Source organism: Balaenoptera physalus (genome assembly GCF_965194825.1).
Source record: "Balaenoptera physalus genome assembly, chromosome: 1".
In the NCBI taxonomy this organism is placed as follows: domain Eukaryota; kingdom Metazoa; phylum Chordata; class Mammalia; order Artiodactyla; family Balaenopteridae; genus Balaenoptera; species Balaenoptera physalus.
The window spans coordinates 194,373,260-194,393,660 of NC_138882.1; the positions used below are offsets into that span (position 1 = coordinate 194,373,260).

At 58.7% G+C, this 20,401-nt stretch overlaps 1 protein-coding gene across 4 annotated transcripts in view; it reads right to left on the minus strand.

Annotated features, from left to right (window-relative positions):
* The window catches only part of PRDM16 (PR/SET domain 16), a 326,525-nt gene that overhangs the window by 60,495 nt on the left and 245,629 nt on the right, over positions 1-20,401 (minus strand). The gene's annotated exons all lie outside the window — the stretch shown is intronic.

Here is a 20,401-nt window from a genome sequence, read left to right on the forward strand (position 1 = left end):
CACAGCTGGAAAGGAGCAGATCAGCTGGACACTGTGCACTGGCTGCCTGTCTTGCCCCTTTTATGACCTGTGGGGACCACGTATCCTGGCCGGTCCTCCCCTTCTCACTGTTCTTCCTGAGGATGGTGGCCAAGAGCAACTGAAGCTTCCCTAGAGCCTCACCAAGGACAAGTGTTCACGCAGGGCTCACTGAACAAGTCCATGGAAGGATGGATGGTGGATGGATGAGTGGATGGCTGGATGGATGGATAAGTGGATGGATAGATGGATGGATGGGTGGATGGATAGATGGATGGGTGGATGGATGGATGGATGAGTGGATGGTAGGATGGATGGATGGTTGGATGATTGGATGGATGGGTGGATGGATGGATGGATGGATGGATGGATGGATGGATGGATGGGTGGATGGATGAGTGGATGGATGGATGGATAGATGGATGGATGGATGGATGGATGGATGGATGGATGGATGGATGGATGCATGGATGAGTGGATGGATGGATGGATGGATGGATGGATGGATGGATGGATGGATGGATAGATGGATGGATGGATAGATGGATGGGTGAATGGATGAGTGGATGGATGAATGGATGGTTGGATGGATGGATAAGTGGATGATGGATGGATAGATGGATGGGTGGATGGATGGATGGATGAGTGGATGGTAGGATGGATGGATGGTTGGATGATTGGATGGATAGATTGATGGATGGATAGATGGATGGATGGATGAATGGATGAGTGGATGGATGAATGGATGGCTGGATGAAAGGATGGGTTGATGGATGAGTGGATGAATGAATGGATGGTTGGTTGGATGGATGGATAGATGGATGAGGCACAGAATCCCCCCAACATGCCCAGACACTTCTGGCTTTCTCCAACTCCCATGGTGAGATATAAGGATACATTCTACCAAGAGTTGTAAAGGTGGCAGAACACAGAGACACCTCCCCCAAGAGGACTGCCCTGATCCCACACATTGGGGTGGGACCCTCTGAGGGGCTCTCACTGCCCCTGCCCCATCACAGTAAGGACGATGGTAGACCGTGGCTGTCCTGTCCACATAATTTCCTTCTCTTCCCCTGCATGATGAGGACTTCGAAGCTTTCATCTGGCCGATTCCCATGGCCAGGCTACAGTGGGTGCTCAATAAATGTTTGGGCAACAAATAATGAGTAGGTGCCTCAAGACAACGGATAACTTCCCCCAATATTCCATAGGCCTTTGCCCAAGGGTGTTTCTTTCCTCACGTCCCCTTGTCGCATTCTGGACCCTTTTCCTTCTCATTCTTCCGTGGATTCTGCTGAAGGACATACAAACCCTCCGTTTAGTTGCTCTCCCTCTCTGGAAATCAGAGCTGCAATTTTTCCTGGATCCAGTGTTACAGTGTTTCTCTCCTGTGCACAGTGCCGCAGTGTACTTTTCCCCGAAGTCATTGTGGCAACATCCTCTTTCCAGGACAGAGGCCAGGCTGGCTTGTCCATCTCAGCACCCCGTGGGACCTGGCACACAGTAGGTGCTCGTAGAAGGTCTGGCGGTGGCCAGGACGCATCCAGCAGGGTTATATTTAGTGCCTCCCCTGCCACTGACTCAGTCCCTCTGGGCCCATCCTTCTTCCTTCTCTGGGGGACATGTCAGTCTGGAGAAGCTCCATGACTCATCGCCTCTGTATCAGGCCTCATGTTTTGAAATCAGCTCCTGCAAATAGCTCCAATCTCAATGGGACGAATCTAAGCCCCATCACGAGCATTGCTCATTGCTCTGTGATGGACAAAAATGGCCACGGGAAGAGCTCCTGGTGCGGACGGCGTCTGAATGCCTGGCTAGAGGCCAGCTCTGGTTTCCTCCCCCCAGCGCCCAGGTGCCACATGTGAGAGTGCTGGCCGGGGCCTGGGCCTTGGTTTTGGCTTTACAGAGAGAGGAGGCGTGTTTCCCCCTGAACAGTTGGTTGTAATCGCTCCGCTTCCTAGGATTCAGCCGTCATCTAGTGGCTGAGTGGGGAGGGGTCCCGGGGTCCTGGAACTGTAACCCAGTGGGCTCATCCTTTCTCTTGCCCTCAACCCTCCCAGCACACTGGACGTGGAGTGTTAAGGGTCGGGGGTTTTGATGTCATTTTTCTGGATCCCGTGGTCTCCTTCTGGATCCCTCCATTCTCGGGAGCTGTCATCCTGGCCAGAGGTCATCGAGTTGCTCACTGATGGACCTTGAGCCTCACGCCAGGCCTGCCCTTGGATGTAAGCTCAGCCTGAGCTGTTGTCCTGGGAACCCAAAGCCGGCTTCCTTCCCAAGCTGTGGGCATGTTGGGTCAGACCAGCAAGTTTGGAAATGATTCATAGGCAGAGGTGAGGCAAAGTCAGTCTTGAATGACAAATGGAACCAATTAAATTCAATCGCTCTCCTTCTCTCCCCGCGTTCCAGCCAGTTCCTACAGCCAGTCACCTTTGACGAAATATATTAAAGGAATTAAGAGTATGTCCCCCACAATGATATTACCTGGACCCCTTTCAAGTCCACACCAGTCAAGTGCAAACATCTATTCAAGCCCAGGAAATAGAATTGAAACGGTTTATTAAAAATCTAATCACCAGCATTTATATGACACAAATGGTTCTGAACGGCACCCACCAACCCCACAGCCTCTTCAGGGGCAGCACAATGCAGTCGATTACCCAGAATTTAAATGGGGGTGTTTAAGAGCCTTGGAACATTTTAATCGGGAGCTTTCTTTGTGGATTCTGCTATTGTATTTTTCTCTTTGGAAAAAGGCAGAGGATGGGAGGACACATTTTCTTTCCTCCTTTGAGCGAGCTGCATATGACTTATTCTGGCAGATCTGTTTCTATTGATGTTGTCAGAACGTGAATAAAACCCATGGGAAAAGGGAACACCCCGCTTTGCTTAATTAAAGCAGAGTGGCTGGCCCGGCTGCTGTCCTGAGTCGGGACACCTCCCAGGTGACCGGATTGGAGCTCTCTCAAGATGAGAGGCTGCTTGCGTGCAGAGACGGTTCCCTTCTTCCCCAGGGTGGAGGCGGCTGGGGCCTCTGTCTCTGGGGGAGGGGTGGTTGGTCGTCTCCTTTGCATCTTGGCTTCCTGGATCTCTGGCTCCCGCACAGACGGTCAGAACAGCTGTGGGTACAGAAGGGTTTCCTCCGAAGCCTTCCTAGCCAGCCGCGGGCACCCAGAGCTTGATCACAGAGTGTCCAGGGGCCGAGACCCCCCAGACTTCCTCCAGATGGACGTGCTGCAGACCTGGTCTTTGGTGTGACTTCTGATCTGGGAACTATGTCCTGGAGACTCTTTGCCAGAGCTGCCCCACGTGGTGACTGGCCTCCAGCCCCACACGGCAAGGTTTGGGGCCGCTCTGGGCAGGCAGCCGGTCCTCAGCGATCCCTGGGAGGTTAAGAATGCTCACCGAGCTGGTGGTTTCCCTAAGTGGCACACGGCTCTTCCCCTCTGTCAGGGCCTGGGCTCTTTTCTAGAAGGTTCCCTGCCTCTGTGAGGAGATTCAGCCCTTAGGGATGTCAGATGGAAAATGTCCCTCAACCCCCTTTTCCTTCACCTCTCACTCTCTAAACATACATTCCTTTACTTTTATTTTAAATTCTTTTTGTTTAGTCTTCCTCTCCAAATGATGACTATTTTAAAATTATCTTTTAAGGAAAAATAATCACTTTGATTCTTTCCCAAGTGTTTTTTTTTGAAGACAAGGGTGGTTTTTTTCCTATTTAATGCCTAATTTAATTTAAAAAAAAGTAATGAAAAATATAACAGAATCAAAACATTTAAAATAAGTACACTCACTTCCTACTCCACTAATTCTTTGTCATATCAACTATGAATTACGAAAAATAAGTTCGTAAATGTAATTACTTTAAAATGCGTGACTACTTCCACTTTTGTCAATATTTTACATTTATGTATATATTCTATGGTGGAAATTCTCTCTGAAGACACTATCTCCTTAAAATCTTGAGGACCACCTTAGAGGCACTGTCAATAGCTGACATATAAAGTTGGAGTACAGGCCTTTGGAACTTGGCATCTCGCTGGTACAGTACAAGGACCAAGGTGTATCTGAAAATGAATCTCCAGCTGGGTGGGCCCCATGCTATAGCATCATGGTGATTTCCTTTAGACTCATATTTACAGAGGGGCCTGATTCTTGGGGAAGTCCAGAGCGGCTGCCCTGCATAACAGCCTGAGGGGGCTGAGAGGGCATCAGATGCGTTTCTTATGCATTGCCTTTGTGACTGAGAACTCTGGGGCTGATCCTGGCAGGGCTGGGTGGCAGGTCCTGCTTGGGGTCTTGGGCTGTGACCCCTTGGACGCCATCTCTGGGAAAGGCACACCCTGCCAGGTCCGGCCCTCTGCCAGCTGCACCTTGGGGAGGGCAGGGCAGGAGGCGGTGGCACGTGGAGATGCGGCCTCAGGGTGACTGGTTGCTTTGCCGGGTCCACTGTTGCTGCGGCCCCAAGGCACGCGGGTGTGACCCCTCACAGAGGCAGCTCTGTGTCCCACGCCCAGGACCGGGTCCCTGCACGACGGCTGGGGAGAAAATCCACCACGCGAGGGTTTTCTGCAGAGGCTGGGGGCGAAATTTCTGGATTCACATGGAGCTCAGACGCTAGGCTGTTTTCGCGACCAGCTCCCTCGCAGACAGTAACGGCTTCATTTCGGGGGTGGGGGTGTGTCCCTCCCGCTTTGCCGAGGCCCCTCTCACTTGAGGTCGGCTCCTCCTCCTCCAGCGACTTGAATAGGACGAGCTTTTTTCCTTTTCGTGTGTTTGGGTGGAAGAGGATCAAATTAGGTTTGATCTTCATCTCGCGCGGCTTCTGGAGGGCCGTCCGTTCACGGGAACCTCGGAGAGTAAGCAGTCTCTTTGGAGAGCCCGTACGTGGCGACATGGCCCCAAGACCAGGGCGCCGCAGGGCTGCGTGTGAGTTTCTGGGCAACGGACACGTGGGCGCAGCTCTCAGGGAGGTGCTGGGCTGGCGGCCCCGTCAGGTCCCTGCGTGTCCCAAAAAGCCACGTGGCTGTTGGTGAGCCGGGCTGGTGGTCAGCCGAAAAGGAGCTTCTCCCATGTCCCCACCCTCCCGGCAACAGCTCGCATTCTCTGCTGGTGGAGACCCGCCCAAATCACGCCCCGCCGTGCAATGCAAACGCACAACCTCCTGCCACTGGAAAAGGAGAGGCGACCCCCCTCCCCACGACAGCTAGATCCCCAAGCCGCAGGGACCCCTCTGCTCATCGAAGGGCAAACACCAGAGATGCCTGCTCCTTCTTAAACGGGTCAACATCCGAAAACAAAGCAGAGCAAAATAAAACATGCCGGTGCCACCCCTCACTCCCCTCCCCCTTGCCACAAAGTTCCCTTTGTGCCCCGGGAGGCTGGGTTGGACCCGACTGGGTGTTCGAAGACACACTTACAGCCTGATATTATGCAACAGGATGGTAACCCCACATTCTAATAAAAAAATAAACTAAATAATAATAAACATTTGACCTAGAGTAAAGATCTTTCACGAGACGCCCTAATCACTTTTCTGCTCCGACCTCAGTTTTTTCTGGACCAGCTCCAGGGAGCCCGGGGTGGTGCGACAGCCTTTTTCTTGGAGGGAACAAAAGGTCTTTTTTAGTCCTAAGGGCTGTCAAGTTTATCCAAATATTCTCAGCTTACTACTAGCCCCTTTCTGAATTGATATTTCCAATAAAAGGACACTTTGTATCTTTAAGCCACTCGGCCCGCCGAGCGAGGATGCCGAGGGCAGGGAAGCCCGCTGCACAGCCCCTTCGGCCACTTCCTCGGAGACAGGCGGGAAAAAGGCGGCCCCAGTGTGATGGGGTGGGAGTGGGCCGAGCGCAGGGGTCCAGGCTGTGTGCCGACGGATGGAGAAGACAGAACCCACAGAGGGTCCCCCCTGCACCTCACCCCGAGCCAAGGCATGGCCACGGCCCTGCGTCCTCCGGCATCTGTTCCCGTTTTGGCCAGGCCCGTCTAGTCTGTGATCAGCTGCCAAGCATGTTAAGTCGTGAGCATGCCCGGTGATGGAGGGAGAGTTCGTTTCAGCCAGGCCGAGCTGTGCTGTGCCAGGCCTGTGTTCCTGGCAGTCGGCTCTCCAGCCTCACTGGAGCCCACCTTTTATGACAGGCAAGGGCTGTTCTTAACACTGACCAGCTCCACCCCATCTGCCAGACCGCCTTCCACTAGCCAGCCCCGGGGCCCGGTCCTGCGTGTGCGTGTGCATTCGACTGCGTGTGTACAGAGGATGTGTGCATGTGTGTGCATTCGAGTGCGTGTGTACGGCGCATGTGCATTCCATTGCACGTGTGCAGTGCATGTGTATGTGTGCACGCGTGTGCACACGAGTGCACGTGTGAGCATGTGAGTGCGTGTACACAGTGCATGTGTGTGCCTTCCATTGTGTGTGTGTGTACGGTGCATGTGTACGTGTGCACGTGTGTGCATTCTATTGCATGTGTACGGTGCATGTGTGCGTGCGCATGCGTGTGCACGTGAGTGCACGTGTGAGCATGTGAGTGCGTGTGCACAGTGCACGTGTGCACCCCCACACGTGCGCTCACCCTTCAGAGCGGCCTCCGCAGCCCCACAAAGGGCACTTCCTTCCCTCCCAGCCTCCTCCAAACGGCTCTGATTAGCGTTAATGATAATTCTCATTAATCACCTTTGGCTGCTGCAGATGGAAGCAAGGCTGAGGCGAGGTGACAGGAGCCACTTAGGCGGTATTTACGACTTGCGAGCACAGCGGCAGCACCGGGCCCTGACACCTCTGGCCCGCGGCTGACATCAGGGCTGACATTTGGGGCTGCCGGCTGCCCGGCACAGGGCCTCAGTGTTTCTTCTTTGTGCCCAACATCAGGGATGCCGCCAGCCCCAGGCCCCTCCTCCTGCACAGTTCCTTCAGGGCCGATGGCGGAGGGAGGGGGCCTTTGGGGAGTGGGCAGCCTGCCCCCGGGCCGAGGAGGAAGAAACAGGAGGGGCACGCGTATCTGCCAGAAGCCCCCTCCTTCCTTCCCGAGGATAGCCGCCCCCCTTCCTCTCCCTGACCCCGGGGGATGGGCAACTGCTCTGGTTTGCGCTCCCTTGGACCCCGGCACAGACTCCCCCGTGCAGGGGTGGGACTGTGTCTGCCCCACTTGGGACCCTCGACAGCACACAGTAGGCGCTTGGGGGCTGAGCGCACAGTGGGAGGGGCTACATTGCCCTCCCAGGAACCTCACCAGAGCCCGCACCCCACACCCTGGAGTTGCCAGCCCATGCCCTCAGTCATTGCCGAGCCCGGGGGACCTTGCAGCTCAAATCACTCATTCCCAGACAGACCACAGAGAACCCTCCCTCCTGTGACTCAGGGTTGCCTCCAGGGGACCCCCTCCTCGCACAGCCCCGTCCACCGCGTCCCCCCCACTGAGATGCACCCGGTTTATTCTGGGGACCCCTGCATGTTTCCTGTTATCTCCCTTTTATGTCCACTCGCAGCCCTGCCCCGGGGGTGCTCCTGCGGGGTCAGACGGCAGTGGCACAGGTGTGGCAAGACGGTGCTGGTAAAGGATCGGGCCGCCCTAAAGCACTCCACTTCCCTCAGAAGCAATAAAAGTGTCTTTCTCGGGGCTCTGGGGGCAGGGGGATCGGCCCCACTTGTCAGCTTCTGGTCCCCCGGCTGGACCATGATAATTAAAACTGTGCTCCGGCTCTGGTTTCTATAAGGCCCACCTGTCCCCCTGGGCAGCTGGGGGAGGGGGGGAATAATTGCCCGGGCAGCAAATAACTATGTTGCCATCAGCGGGGTTTAATTTTGCCCTGGCACCAGGGGGCCACATGCAGGGGCACAGGGTCATTACTAGGCTGTTGCTGGGGGAAGGGGCGGGCAGCAGTGGCCCCAGGCGGTGACATTTTGGACGTAGACATTTTCGTTAAGGTCTGGGTTGAAATGGAAAAGGAGCCGTTGCCGGGACCCCTCCAGAAAGTGCTGGATGGTGGGTGTGGTTGGCGGATGGGCAGCTCTGACCCACTGTGCTAACCTGGGTCCTTCAAATCGCCAGACCCGTCCGTGTTCCTGTTACAAGGTCCAGCTGAGCTCTGCGAAAGCTGCTCTGCAGGGCTATTGGGGTCCGCTTAATGACAAACCAGGAACCCCCGAAGAGCCATTAAACCGCCTCCACCCCAGACCTCACACCGGGAGGAAAATCTTCTAAAGCCTATGAACTCCCACGCCACGGAGAGAACAGGGTGGGTTTGACCGCTGTGCCCTTCCAGAAGCCCACCTGAAGCTCTCGGAGAGCTGAACCCATATAGCAGCCTGGTGGGAGCGGACGGCTAGGAGAGCATCACTTAGACCGTCACCTGGGAGCTTCTATGCCCACGGCCACGTGCAGCGTAAGCCATGCCCCGAACCCAGGGAGAAGATAAAGGAATTCATTCACATTTCCAAAGACCTCCGGGGCTGATTCCAGTGCACGGTGCTGACTCGGGTCCTTCTGGTCCCTAACCAGCAGCATCTGCTTTCCGTGGAGTGGTTTTTACTGGGGGTGGGGACGGCATGGACCTGGGTTTTGTTTTGTTGCGGGGTTTTTCCCTCCTTCTCCTCCTCTTCCTCCCCCTCCCCTTCCTCCTTCCCTGCTTCTCGTCCTTTCTCTTCCTCAGGATTTTGGTCCCAACATGGAGCTTCGTGAAGGTCTCCTCGGGGAGACCGAGAAGCAGGGTCTGCAATCACTTCCTGCCACGTGCAGGCCGGCGTGGGAGCTTGTTGGAAGGTGGCCTTTTGCGGGGGGCTAGGGGAGCTTCTTATGGATTTTTTTCTTATGAAATCCAGGGTGGGTCACACTCTCAGGAATGAAGACATCTGTGAATGACACTCAGGCTCCCTGGGAAAATCCAATTGCTTCACCGAGGGGCAAAGCAGCCTCGTGTGAGGCCTGGGGTGGGTTTTGAAGCCACGGCTGCCTGGCCTCGCCTGGATTCCTCGGCTCTGAGATTTCCTGGACTGTCAACCCAGTGATTCCTTCCACAGTGGGAGGAATTCCCCAGAAATGAGGCCTCCCCTCGGATGTTTAATTAAGGACGATGTGGCATGTCCATTTCACGTAGGTGGTTAAACTACTTGTCAAAGGAGAACAAGAGTGGACAAACTGCAATTAATCGGACACGAGCCCATTGCCCACGGGCTGGGCAGCCCCTCTAACACGGACGGTGCAGCCTCGCACCTCGGGGTGGGCGGGAGGTCTGAGGCACCTGCCTTGGGCGCCTGACCTGCGAAGCTCAGGGGTCCCTGTCTTCCCTTGAGGGAGCAGTCACGAGGGGGCCCTTCACTGGTCCCTGAATAATGTGGCTACAAGTTTTGGGATCTTCAAGGGCCTGCTTTCCAGAGAGCTCTGAAGACACACAGTCCTGTTCCTTAGAAAGATCTCTGTATGTTTATATCTATCTAACCATGTACCTACCCACCTACCTATCTATCTATACTTTAAATCAGGTTCTCGACGCCCTTTGCAACCCAAGGCGAGGCTGTGTTCGTGGCCCCATTTCCGTAAGTGACCGGGGGCTGGTCTTCTGGTGACCGTCCAGCCCCCGCCCTATGTCCCTGCCTCCCTGCCAGCCCCCATCTCCTCCCCTCCAGGGAGGCCCCTGCCCACCTGCACAGCCACGCCTCCTGCTGAATTCCTTCCCTCTTGCGGCAGGACCCACGACTTGCACTGATGCACACCTGCGTCCTCTTCCTGGTTCTCAGGGGAAGGACTCCCGGGGCGCCCCGTGCACAGGGTAGGCGAGCCCTATCTCACCACATCCCCTCTGGGGCACGGCATTTTCTGACAAGATTGAGGTCAGCACTATAGACGCCCAGAGAGGGACTGAGGCCTTTGCTAGGAGAAGGCGGCCAAGCTCGCCAGAGCCAAAGTGAGGCCACTCCAGACCCTCGGACAGAAGTCCACCCGGAGGTGGGACTGAGTCCAGAGGGGGCACCTTCCTTCACCTTTCCATCGGTGTCCCGGGGCTCGCTGGCCACCATTTGGGCCCATTTCTCAAAGTCCAGGACACACCCGCCTTGTTCCCGCCTCCGAGGAAGTTGGGGTTTGGCAGGTGTTTTGCCCGGATGAACGTCAGGGTGGCACCCGGTGAGATTTGGACGCCCCATAGACCAGTGTGTGGCTATGCTCCACGAACCAATCTCTCTCTCTCTCTCAGCATTTTTCTTTCCTTAACCAAACAATGATTTTCCTGGGCGACACACAACCTGGGCGGGGTTGTTCTGTGTGCTTGAAGCAGGGGCTCCCAACTGCCCGCAACATGGGAGAAGTTCTGGGTAGCCAGAGACCCCGTCTCGGTCCACTCACCCTGGTCTCCCGCTCCCTTGGGGCGATGGATGCGGGTGAGGCGTGTGGGCTGAGGTGGGCCCCTGCGGCGTGAAGCAGATTGTGCTTCAAAGGCAGGGGCTTCTGAATGGGCTTCCGTGGCCCTGTCCACCCACCGGGTCAGAGCTGAAATGTGGGACGAGGGACGCTCTCTTCAAACTGTCCGCACTTGAAAAAGGCTTTTCACGCGGCTCAGCGGCACACGGTTCTGCAGACACTGCCCTGACTGTTGTCAGCATCTTGGCTCAATCGTCCAGAAGTGGCTGGTGGAGAAAAGGAAAGTGCCCAGAAGCCCCGGCCCGCAGCCCTTTCCCTCCTCCCTGCAGGGGGACAGTGCCAGCATGTCTAGCACCGCTTGCGGGAATTTCCAGGGATGTTCCACTTTGGAAAAACGGAGCAGTTTGGTCCACAGGGGAACTGGGAGGTGCGGGGTGCTGGGGCCATCTCCTCTTGTCACCCTGGGGCAGTCTCTCCTCCCATCGCAGCCCCTGCCCTGGCGGCCCCGTCGGACGCAGCGTGGCCCCGCTGAGCTCTTCCTCCTTCCCTTCCCACAGAACCCGGCGAGGATGCCCGAGCGGCGTCTCCTGCAGACAGCCAAATCTCCAGAGGTCAAAGTGGGCGCATGGCCGTGGGTGCCCTCTCCAGCCCCTCATCCCGGAGCCCACGCTCAGGGCAGACCTGCCTCTGCGGGGGTTGATTCTCAGTCCAGGGCCCCAAAGGCCAGGGCGATGGGGGTCACTGCGACCCAGGTGAATGCCCCGCACTCGGCCGTTCTTGGCCTCCGCTTCCCATCAGGGACCTGTGCCCGCTAGAGAGGGGCCTGCCCGCCACAGGGCACGACGACCTGGTCCCAGAACAAAGAGTAGCTCAGGGTCTGGAAGGATCGGCTGCTTCCAGAGGTGACCGGCCACCCTTGCCTGCAAGTCCTATCCACCACGCTTGGGCAGCAGTGGAAACATCCCCCTGGACTCACGTCCCCGGTCCACCCACATCTGGTCATCATTACAACGCAGTGTCCTGGACGACGAGATGAAAGGTGCGTTTGATGCAAATATGTGACAATGAGGGACAGGGGACCGTGGCCCTGCCAACAGGAATGCATGGCGTTAACTACATTCGCCTGTTGCTTCTCGCTGGCCGTGGAGCCACCGAAGGGGCCCCGCTGCACCCGGCGGGCTGGCAGCCTTCTCGACTGAGTCATCTGCGTCCTCAGGGGCTGCCTGGCTGCACGTGGTCACGGCCCCTACGAAAGCACACGCTCACGGCCTCAGTTTTCTGAGAGACCTTCCACATTCCACATCCAAGGTCCCTGTCCGATGCCAGCTTCTAAATAAACACACCTTCTTGCAAGGGTGGTGCTTCGAACGGGGGCTTGTTTCCAGGCTTCTGGCTGTCGCTGTTCCCTTCGGTTACACGGAGGACACGGTTTCTTTTTTGTTCTCCTCTGGGGGAAAAACGTTAAGATTGCCAACAATTTTCTAAAGACCCTTTAAAGGAAGACCCGGGGAGATAGAGCTGTGAAAGTTGGTGAGGGTAAACCATGATGACAGGTGGAGTCGCGGGTGAAATTCGAGCCCCAGAGTAACTGCAAGGAGAGATTCCTTGCAGATGGCGCGGACAGCCCTGCATCAGGGAGGTGGTGGTGGCACCCCCGACAGGGCCACGGGAGGCTCGCTGTTGGTGCCTCTTCCGGGGACCCTGTCTCCAGCCCTGAGACCCTCAGGGGACGGAGGGGAGACCCTCATGGCCTTGAGATACACGTGGTCAGGGTGGCCGTGTTTGTGAACTTTAACCCCTGGGATAAAGGAGTCCTCCTTCCCAGGACACCGGCCTCTGCTGCGCGAGGGTTTGACTTGTGGCCCCGATTCTCTGAACTTAGAAAATGATTCTGAGTTCAAAAAATGTATGCATAATTAAAGACTCCAGCGGGCAAACGGAGGCTGCATACATAGCTGAAAGACGACCCTGATGACAGTATTCGCTGCGATTGTGGTAACGTTTTTGCACTGAGAGTTCACGGGGCGCTGGCCCTTGTTCAAGTCTCCACGATCCTCTATTCTAGCACCAAGGGATGTCCATTCCCCTCCAAATGGTCTGAGCTGGGAGTGAGCCCACCTCCTCGCTTGTCACGAATCATCACGCACGGAGACTGTGCAGAGTCTCGGAATATGGTGGAAATCAGACCTAATGTCCATTCGTTGGGTCCTATTACCTTTGGAACTACTTGCACAGGCGCGGTGGTGTTTGTTTCTGGGCGCCCCATCTGGTCTGCAGCCCCTTGGAGACCATTACCCTTGTTGTCACACTTTTAAAGATGTTCGAGGGCTTTCAGCAAAGGTTGGGGGCGGCGAGAGGGGGGGTCACTCCCTGCCTCTTCCCAGGGCTCCGCCCTCATGCCCGCAGCTCTCTGAGGCCACAGCCGGGCATCTGGAGGTCAGCAGCTGGCTATTTCCTATGGCCGCCAAGGTCTTCTGCCTTTGAGCCCCTGGCTGCCACCCTGCCCAGGCTGAGCCTGTGAGAGGCGGGACCCGGAGTTTTACAGTGACTTTTACCTTCGTTCAGAGACGTGGGACAAACTGCCCTCCAAGGTGGAAAGTGGCCTGCTGCACTGTGTTCCTGTCGTCCACACTGACCCGGGCAAGGGGCCCCATCCCTGTCCTGGCCCTGGGGACAGACTTGTGCATGAGGGCGGGTCATGGGGACCGTGGGTACTACTGTCACCTCTTCCTTCAAGTGAAACAGCTTCTGTATACGCGGATTCCGGCATCATCCGAAGAGCACAGCGAGATTTACCCACCCCGCGCCTTTTTGCAGCAGCGTTAATACATGTTAACGGTTTTGTTCCGTTAGGATCACAGCCTCAGCAGGTTTCTCCACCTCACCACTGTGGACGCTGGGGTCCCATCACCCTCTGCTGGGGGTGGGGTGCATCCAGGGCCCTGCTGGTGTTGAGCAGCATGCCTGGGCTCTACGCACCAGCTCCCAGCGGTGACAGGCAGAAATGCCTCCAGATACTGTCGATGTCCCCTGGGAGGCAGAGTGGCCCGCGGTGGAGGCCCACGGGTGGGAGGCACAGCTGCTGAGGAGTGGCCCGCGGTGGAGGCCCACGGGTGGGAGGCACAGCTGCTGAGGAGTGGCCCGCGGTGGAGGACCACGGGTGGGAGGCACAGCTGCTGAGGCGGGAGCACCTATCTGCCATCGCTGTCAGGCTTCCGGGAGCGTGCGGCTGGGTCGGCAGAGAAGCGGCATAATCATCAGAATGGGTCTGGGTGAGATACCCCCGTGAAAGGCACCTGCACCTCTCCTAAGGGCACCGGTCCAGGGCCCGTGGGGAAAACTGCTTCCTGGATCCAGAGAAGGGAGAAGGCGGTCTGGGCGGGGCCTGGGGCTCTAGAAAACTCTGCAGGTGAGCCGTGTGGAGGGGATCCGCCCAGGCACCTGGTGGCTTTTCTCAGTCCTGCCACACTGCCTGCATCAGGTTGCCCATGGCTGATGCCTGGGGCCCAGGATGGGGAGAAGGCTGCGGAAGCTTCTCCAGCTCAGCCTGGGCTGGTGTCTTAGGAAGAGATGGCCCTCCATCCGGTGTGTGCAGTGCCGAGTGTCCTTGGAAGGAAGTGTCTTATCCATTCAGAAAGCGCAGGTCCCAGACGGAGAGACAACGCCGCCTCTCTGCTGGGCCATGGGCTGAGTGGGATCCCGGGGATGGTTGGGCACAGGATCTGCCCGCCAGGTGTCTGGCCTTCCTCCTGGGCCTAGGCTGTTTCTGGAGCACAAGCCACTCCTCTGTGCCCAGTGCCCAGCTAAGGATGGTGGCGGATCTCGCTGGGTGGGGTGAGGGTCCCCTGGTGTCCCCACGCTGGGTCTGTGTGGGCAAGCGGCAGCCAAGACGCAGGCTCTGTATCTGGGCCAGGCGCTGGCCGGCGTGTCTGCTCCAAGTCTGGAGGGGTGAAAGTGGAGCCGCCCCACCTGTTTGGAGACCCAGCATCCCAGCCTCCTGGGCCCAGGGTCGTGGCACCTACTCAGTTCCCTGAGCAGCCCTGCAGCGTGGGGACTTTCTCCGCGTCGGGTGGCCCAGCTTCCAGGACTCTGCCTCCGAACCTGGGCATCAGGGAGAGTGGCCGACTCTGTCCGGCCATTGGGGCAGCGCCCCCCGGAGCTCCCGGCTCCACCCCCTCCAGCTGCCCGATCTGCCCACGTGACTCCACTTTCCTTGCCATCGGCGAGCTCGTCTGTAAAATGGGTATAAGGGCAGTGCCTCCCTCGGGGGCTAATCTAAGCCTTAGCCAAGAGCACAGATGGCACCTGGACATAGCCAGTGTTCGGAGGGCTGGCTCTGCTGCGGCTGTTTCTATTTCTAAACGCTCTGCAAGCGGTCAAGGGGCAGGGGCAGGGGACATCGTCCTCTGGATTTCTCTCCGCAGTGTTGCCCTGCTGGAGACTGAGGACTTCAGACCCCTCCTCCCCCTCCCGGCTCCTCGGAGGGGCTGGGGCTGAGCCCCGCCGCAGGCCTCCCTGCGGCTGATCAGACGGCGGCCGCACATGCTAAAGTGCACAGCCACTCGCGTCTGCCCAGAGCTGCTCCCCTGGCGGGGGCTCCTTGCCGTCAGCTTCTTGGCTCAGAGATGACGGCTCGGCGGAGAGGGGCTGCGGGGCTTTGGAACAATTCCACAAATACCAGACACGCTGGGCCTGCTCAGGGCCGGTGCGACTATCCATCTGCCCGCGGCATGCTGATGTGGGCAAGGAGATTATTTGCTTAAGATTAGGGAAGTTTTGCTAATGCCACCATGGGAGTCATGGGAAGAGCATACGACCCTGTTTCCAGAAGAGCGTGGAGGGGTCTTGGGCCCTGAAAATTGCACTTGATTCAAGGTGTAGGTGGCAGCTGTCACTTTGTCACCGGCAGGCCAGTTGTTCTCGTCGGAAGGTGCCCGGAGGAGCTGGTACTCTGTGTCTCTGGCCACGTTACTCTCTGATCTCGTGGCCGGGGTGATGGGGGAGGGGAGAATCTGGGATCGCGGGCGCCCTGGTTTCCAGAGACGGCTCGTGGCCTGGAGTTTGGGAGGCCGGCCTGGGCACCCTGTCCAGCTCTGTCCGCGGGGCCAGTGGCTAAGCCTCCTCCTGCTCCAGGCTCCCCTCTGCGTGATCCGAGAGGCGCTGAGGGTCCACAGGAGAGTGAATGCCACCCTTATTTTATCACCGTGGCCGCATCCTCCCTAATCAGGGTCCCTCCCAGCCACCCCTTCAAGCAAGTGCTGCCGCCGGAAAAGCCTCTGGAACCTATTTCCTGCGAGGAAAGAGCAAGAGCCGTGACGCCCTCTCTCCCGGGCCTCGTGTATCCCAGCCACTGGGAGCAGAGTCTCTGTGTGGCCTGTGGGGTGCAGAGGGGGCAGCTTGGGGCTCCGGGCACCGGCAGGGCTCCAGCACCCAGACCCTGGGGCACTCGCGGCCTCACGCACACCCCGGGGAGGCGCAGCTGGATGGGGCAGTTGAGCCCTCGTTTGCTGGGCACGGAAATGAGACCAAGCTGCTCCCACCCAGCTGAAGGGATGGAAGTGAAGGTGTGGGGTGGTGGAGCTCTGTTTATGATTGGAGGACTGCGGGCGAGACCAGGGGCAGAGCTGGCTGAAGCGAGGCGGTGGGTTCAGAGGAGAGCCCGCGTGCTGTCTCCCCCCATGGTTCAGCCCTGTCGCTCTGGGCCCACCCCTGCTGGTCTCCCACCCGCACCCCCTCCAACCTCAGCCCCCCTCCCCGCCTCAGGACCGCTGACCCCAGAGCTCTGCGTGCCCCTCCCACACTGGCAGGTCTGGGTGTTCTGAGGCCCTCGCTCCAATCCCCCACAACCAGTCCCCCAGCTGGTCCCACTGCAGTGCGACCTTTGCTCCTGGTGATGCTCCCAGCAAAGCCACCTCCTCTCTGTCCTGCCTGTCTGGGGCTGGGCATCAGAGGCCCTCGTGCCCTTCTCCCTCTGGTCATGCTTCCTCAGGCTGTGGGATGCCCGCTCTGGCCAGCCCAGACCCGGCCGTGCAGACCTTCCTCTCGCCTTGGCACACGTGGTGCTTGCCTCCTGGGGCCCCGTCCGCACTTCGGACACGTGGCCTTGGCCATCGAGAGGTCCCCATGCTGCCCAGCCCGTCTGGGAATCAGACACGCGACCTCTTGCCTTCTCTATCCTCAACAGTCCTTGAGGGCAGGTGTGTCAGGATCTCAGAGGTCCTGGTCCCAGCAAGCACTGTGACAGGCAAAGTTTCTTTTTCCTTAGAGACCCTCCCGTGTCCTGTAATTCGGAATACCTGGTCACCTGACTTTGGATTAATTCTTAGCCATTTACAGTGTCGACCGGAACAGTCTCTGGAGACAAGCACCTCAACTAGGAACCAGCTCCATGAGCGTGGAGAGCCCCTGAGAGCCTGGAAGTCACTGCGCTCCACATCTCTTGGGACCCGGTGGCCAGGCCAGGGGGCTGAGCAGCTCAGGCCTCAACTGCGTGTGGTCGCCAGGCCTCTGTGGCCTCTGGAAAGGCCACTGGGCTTACAGGGCTGCCCTCGGCTGCTCTGGGCAGTGCTGCTGGCTCAGCTGGGAGCCGGGACAACGTGTGGGGAGGGGTCCGCGGGTCGGGGCAGCACAGAAAGATGCGGACCCTGGAGGCTGGAGGCCTGGCCTCAGTGGCCACCAGCTCAGCTGCTCTCTGCGTGTCTGGCCGTCCCCAGACCCCCAGCAGCCTGAGCTTTGGTCATCTACGTCTCCGCAGAGCTCATGGGAGGCCACGAGGATGAACTGAGGAGGGAGGGTGAGCAGCTTTGTGACTAGAGCGTTCCGCCCACGCGGTCCAGGTCACCGTGGATTAGGACCTTGGCCTGTGGTCGCCTCAACACTTGCATGGAGTGTAAGTGGCTGACCAGTGAAAACATCCTTGAAGACGGCGTTTTGGGGCAACCCCCAGGACAAAGGCAGGAGGCCGCCGGACGGCCTCACGATAGGCACCCCTGGGCCAGGTGCACGTCCAAGGTGTGACCGGAGGTGCCCCGGGCCTGCCCCTCCTGCTGTGCGGGCGCCCTGGACGCCGCTGTGCGAGCGAGTGGAGCCCGTGCACTAAATGGATCACAACAGATTACCCACCACCGTAAACTTCTAGCACACCCCACTCAGCGGCATGTCACACGTGCTTAACTTTTACAACAACCTCCAGGAGGAAGAGTGATGGCTGGGGAGCAGAGGAAGGCGGGCGGGTCCCAGCCTGGGGCTGAGGGGGGCTGGCTGGGGGCCAGTGTGCGAGCTCTCGGGGTGCACGGTGTCTGTCTCTCCCGCCTCGCTCTGGTTCCTCCTCGGGGGCTGCCCGGGTACAGCCCTGAGCCCGGCCCCGCACAGCCCCACGGAGCCCCTGGCCACTCCTGGGGATAAGCCTGCAGGCCGAGCGCCCCAAAGCCCGCCCTCTGCCCGCACTCAGGTCCCGCCGCGGACGCTGCCGTCCCCTCCCCTCCTTTCCATCCCTCTGCACAGGACGCGGAACTTTTATGTCTACCAACTGCGGCCCGACCTCCACCCTGAGCTGTCCATTGTTCATTAAACTGGGCAGAGGCCCTGGTGGGGACCCTGAAATTGGGGGGTGGGGAGTGGGGACGGGGGCTAATGTCTGTTTTCAATATGCGGCCAATCACGGCCTCTTTTCTTCTGTTTAGTATAATTTTATACTGGGTGGATGTATTTAGGGCCTGAACGGCTTGACAGTGAAGATTAATACCGTGCATTAGGAGATTCCAGAGCAAGTATTCGGGAGCTGGCTGAGCAGCTCCGTTCTCATCAGATGGCCGAGCCCGCAGGCTATTAAAAGCAGCAGGAGACCTTGAGGCTTAATCACAGAGGCTGGGCCCGTGGAGGGAGAAGAAAGGGAAAGGAAAAGAGAACAAATGAAATGATAGAAGGCGAGGGAGGAAATGCTACTGGAATCCCGTCCCCCCCACGCGCAGCCAGCGGGCAGGGGGGCGGGGGGAGGCAGTGAAGGGGAGAGGACTCAGGAGGGCATTTAGGGGGAGAAAAACAATTAAAAACTGCAGCCACCGCCAGAGACCACAACTCTGTGATGGGAAGTCTGCAAGGGGCGGGCGGCGCTGGGCTAGGGGAGACAGAAATAAATCAGCCCCGAGCCCGTGGGGGGAGAGGGCACCGGAGGAGGTGGGCCCTCCACTCGCCGGGTCCCCCCCTCCAGAGGATGGCCACGTGCACATTCCCTCCCAAGAGCGTCCCCTTTGGATGTGAAGCGCGGGGTCATCCTGCTCTCGGGATCCAGGGCAGGGCTGACGTTGGCACATCTGGGCCACCCTTGGGCATCAGTTCCTCCCGCCCCCAGGAGGCTGGAGACCAGGTCACAGCACCGTCGGGGCCCCCTGCTCAGGGAGAGTGTGTGCCTGAGTCCCCACCAGGGACCAGAGCCCCACACGGTGGGCTGGGGGGTGGCAGGGAGCAAGGTCCAAGCAAGGTGCTACGGTGCAAAGTGGGACACGGCGTGGCCTGGCGATGGGAGAGCTGTGGTCTGGAGACAGCAGCCAGGGCTGAGGAACCCTCACGCGCCTCCCGTCTGGGAAGAAACCCTTCCTGATTGGAAAAGGTGAAGTTCCAGGCAGAGGGAGGCTTGGTTTTGTCTGAAAATGAAGCTCGCAGGACCATTTTCAGAGCTCCTCTGTTTGGCGGGGGAGGAAAGAATCAGCTTGGAGCCCGAGGAGCTCCACCTAGCAGGGACCTGCTCCCCTCGCTGACATGGGGGGTTGATGGGTCCAGACCCTCCAGGGCCAGTGCGGGAAAAGATGAATAAAAGACAGTAACAGTCCTCTGAATTTTTACATCAAAAATACGGGTCACCGGCCTATCTGAGGTCGGAGGTCAGGGTGCTCCCTGGGGACTGTGTGCTGGCCGGCGGCGGGGGCGGGAAGGCGGGGAACCAGAAGCCCTGGACCTTGCCAAGCCCTGTGGGCCTGCACAGCCCTGGGCACCCGGCTTCAGGATGGGGGCGGGGAGGTGCCCTGGGATCCCAAGTGGCCCCCGCACACAGTTTTCTCCCTAAACCCAGCCCAGGTGAATGTGCTTTCCGGGCCAAATCTCCAGGTGGGCCTTCAGACTACCTGTCCTGGGCGGGGTCTCTTCCACCTGAAAGGCCGGGGACGGGGGCACTCGTGCCAATCCCTTTTGTGGGTTCCCTCTGCCTGCCCATTGCCTGGTGGGCTAGGATGTGTCTGGCATGCAAGCAGCTGCCGGTCAGGGCCGGCGTGGACCCTGGGGGGCACAGACGATTCTGCTCGGACGCCCCCAAGCCAGTGGACACGCCCCTCCCCCCCATGACGCCACATCTACCCAGAGAAGGACGACCGCCCCAGAGCTCAGGGCCCGTCGATCCGTCTGGTCTGGGAGACCTGCCACGCCAGCTCCACGGTCCCCAGAGGGCAGCCTACACCCCACCAGGGGGAGGGGGCCGTGCAAACGTGCAATGGCACAGACAGTCCCGCTCCCTGCTGGCTATTTTTGGAAATGGTTTTCCGATTTGTTTTTCTCCCAGGCTTCAGAATAAAAAGAGCTGAAGTGGAGCCCTGACACCTCCTTCAGAGCTGGCCCTACAAGGACTGGGGCCGTGGGACCCGGAAGGGCCAGGACTGGCCGAGCACCACCCACCTGGGTACAAAATGCGTGTGAGGCCCAGAAAGAGGAAAACACCAGACGCTACATCGGGAAGACGCCTCACGCGCAGAGTTCTTGCCAGGAGGGAGTAGCGGGCCCGGGCTGCCTGACTCTGCTTTCGTGTTGGAGAGGCCCCCGGACCCCCAGGCCCCCGGACCCCCAGGCCCACGGACCCCCAGGCCTACGACATGGGCTCTGCCCGAGGGCGCTCACTGGTGCAGCCATCCCGAGGCCCTGGACGAAGCCCAGCTGTGCCTGAGACCCACCAGGGCGGGGCTGGCTCCCTCCGCGTCCTCTGCCCATTCATTCTCCTGACGGAAGCCCACTCCATCCACAGCCCAGCGTGAGGGGCCCCGGAG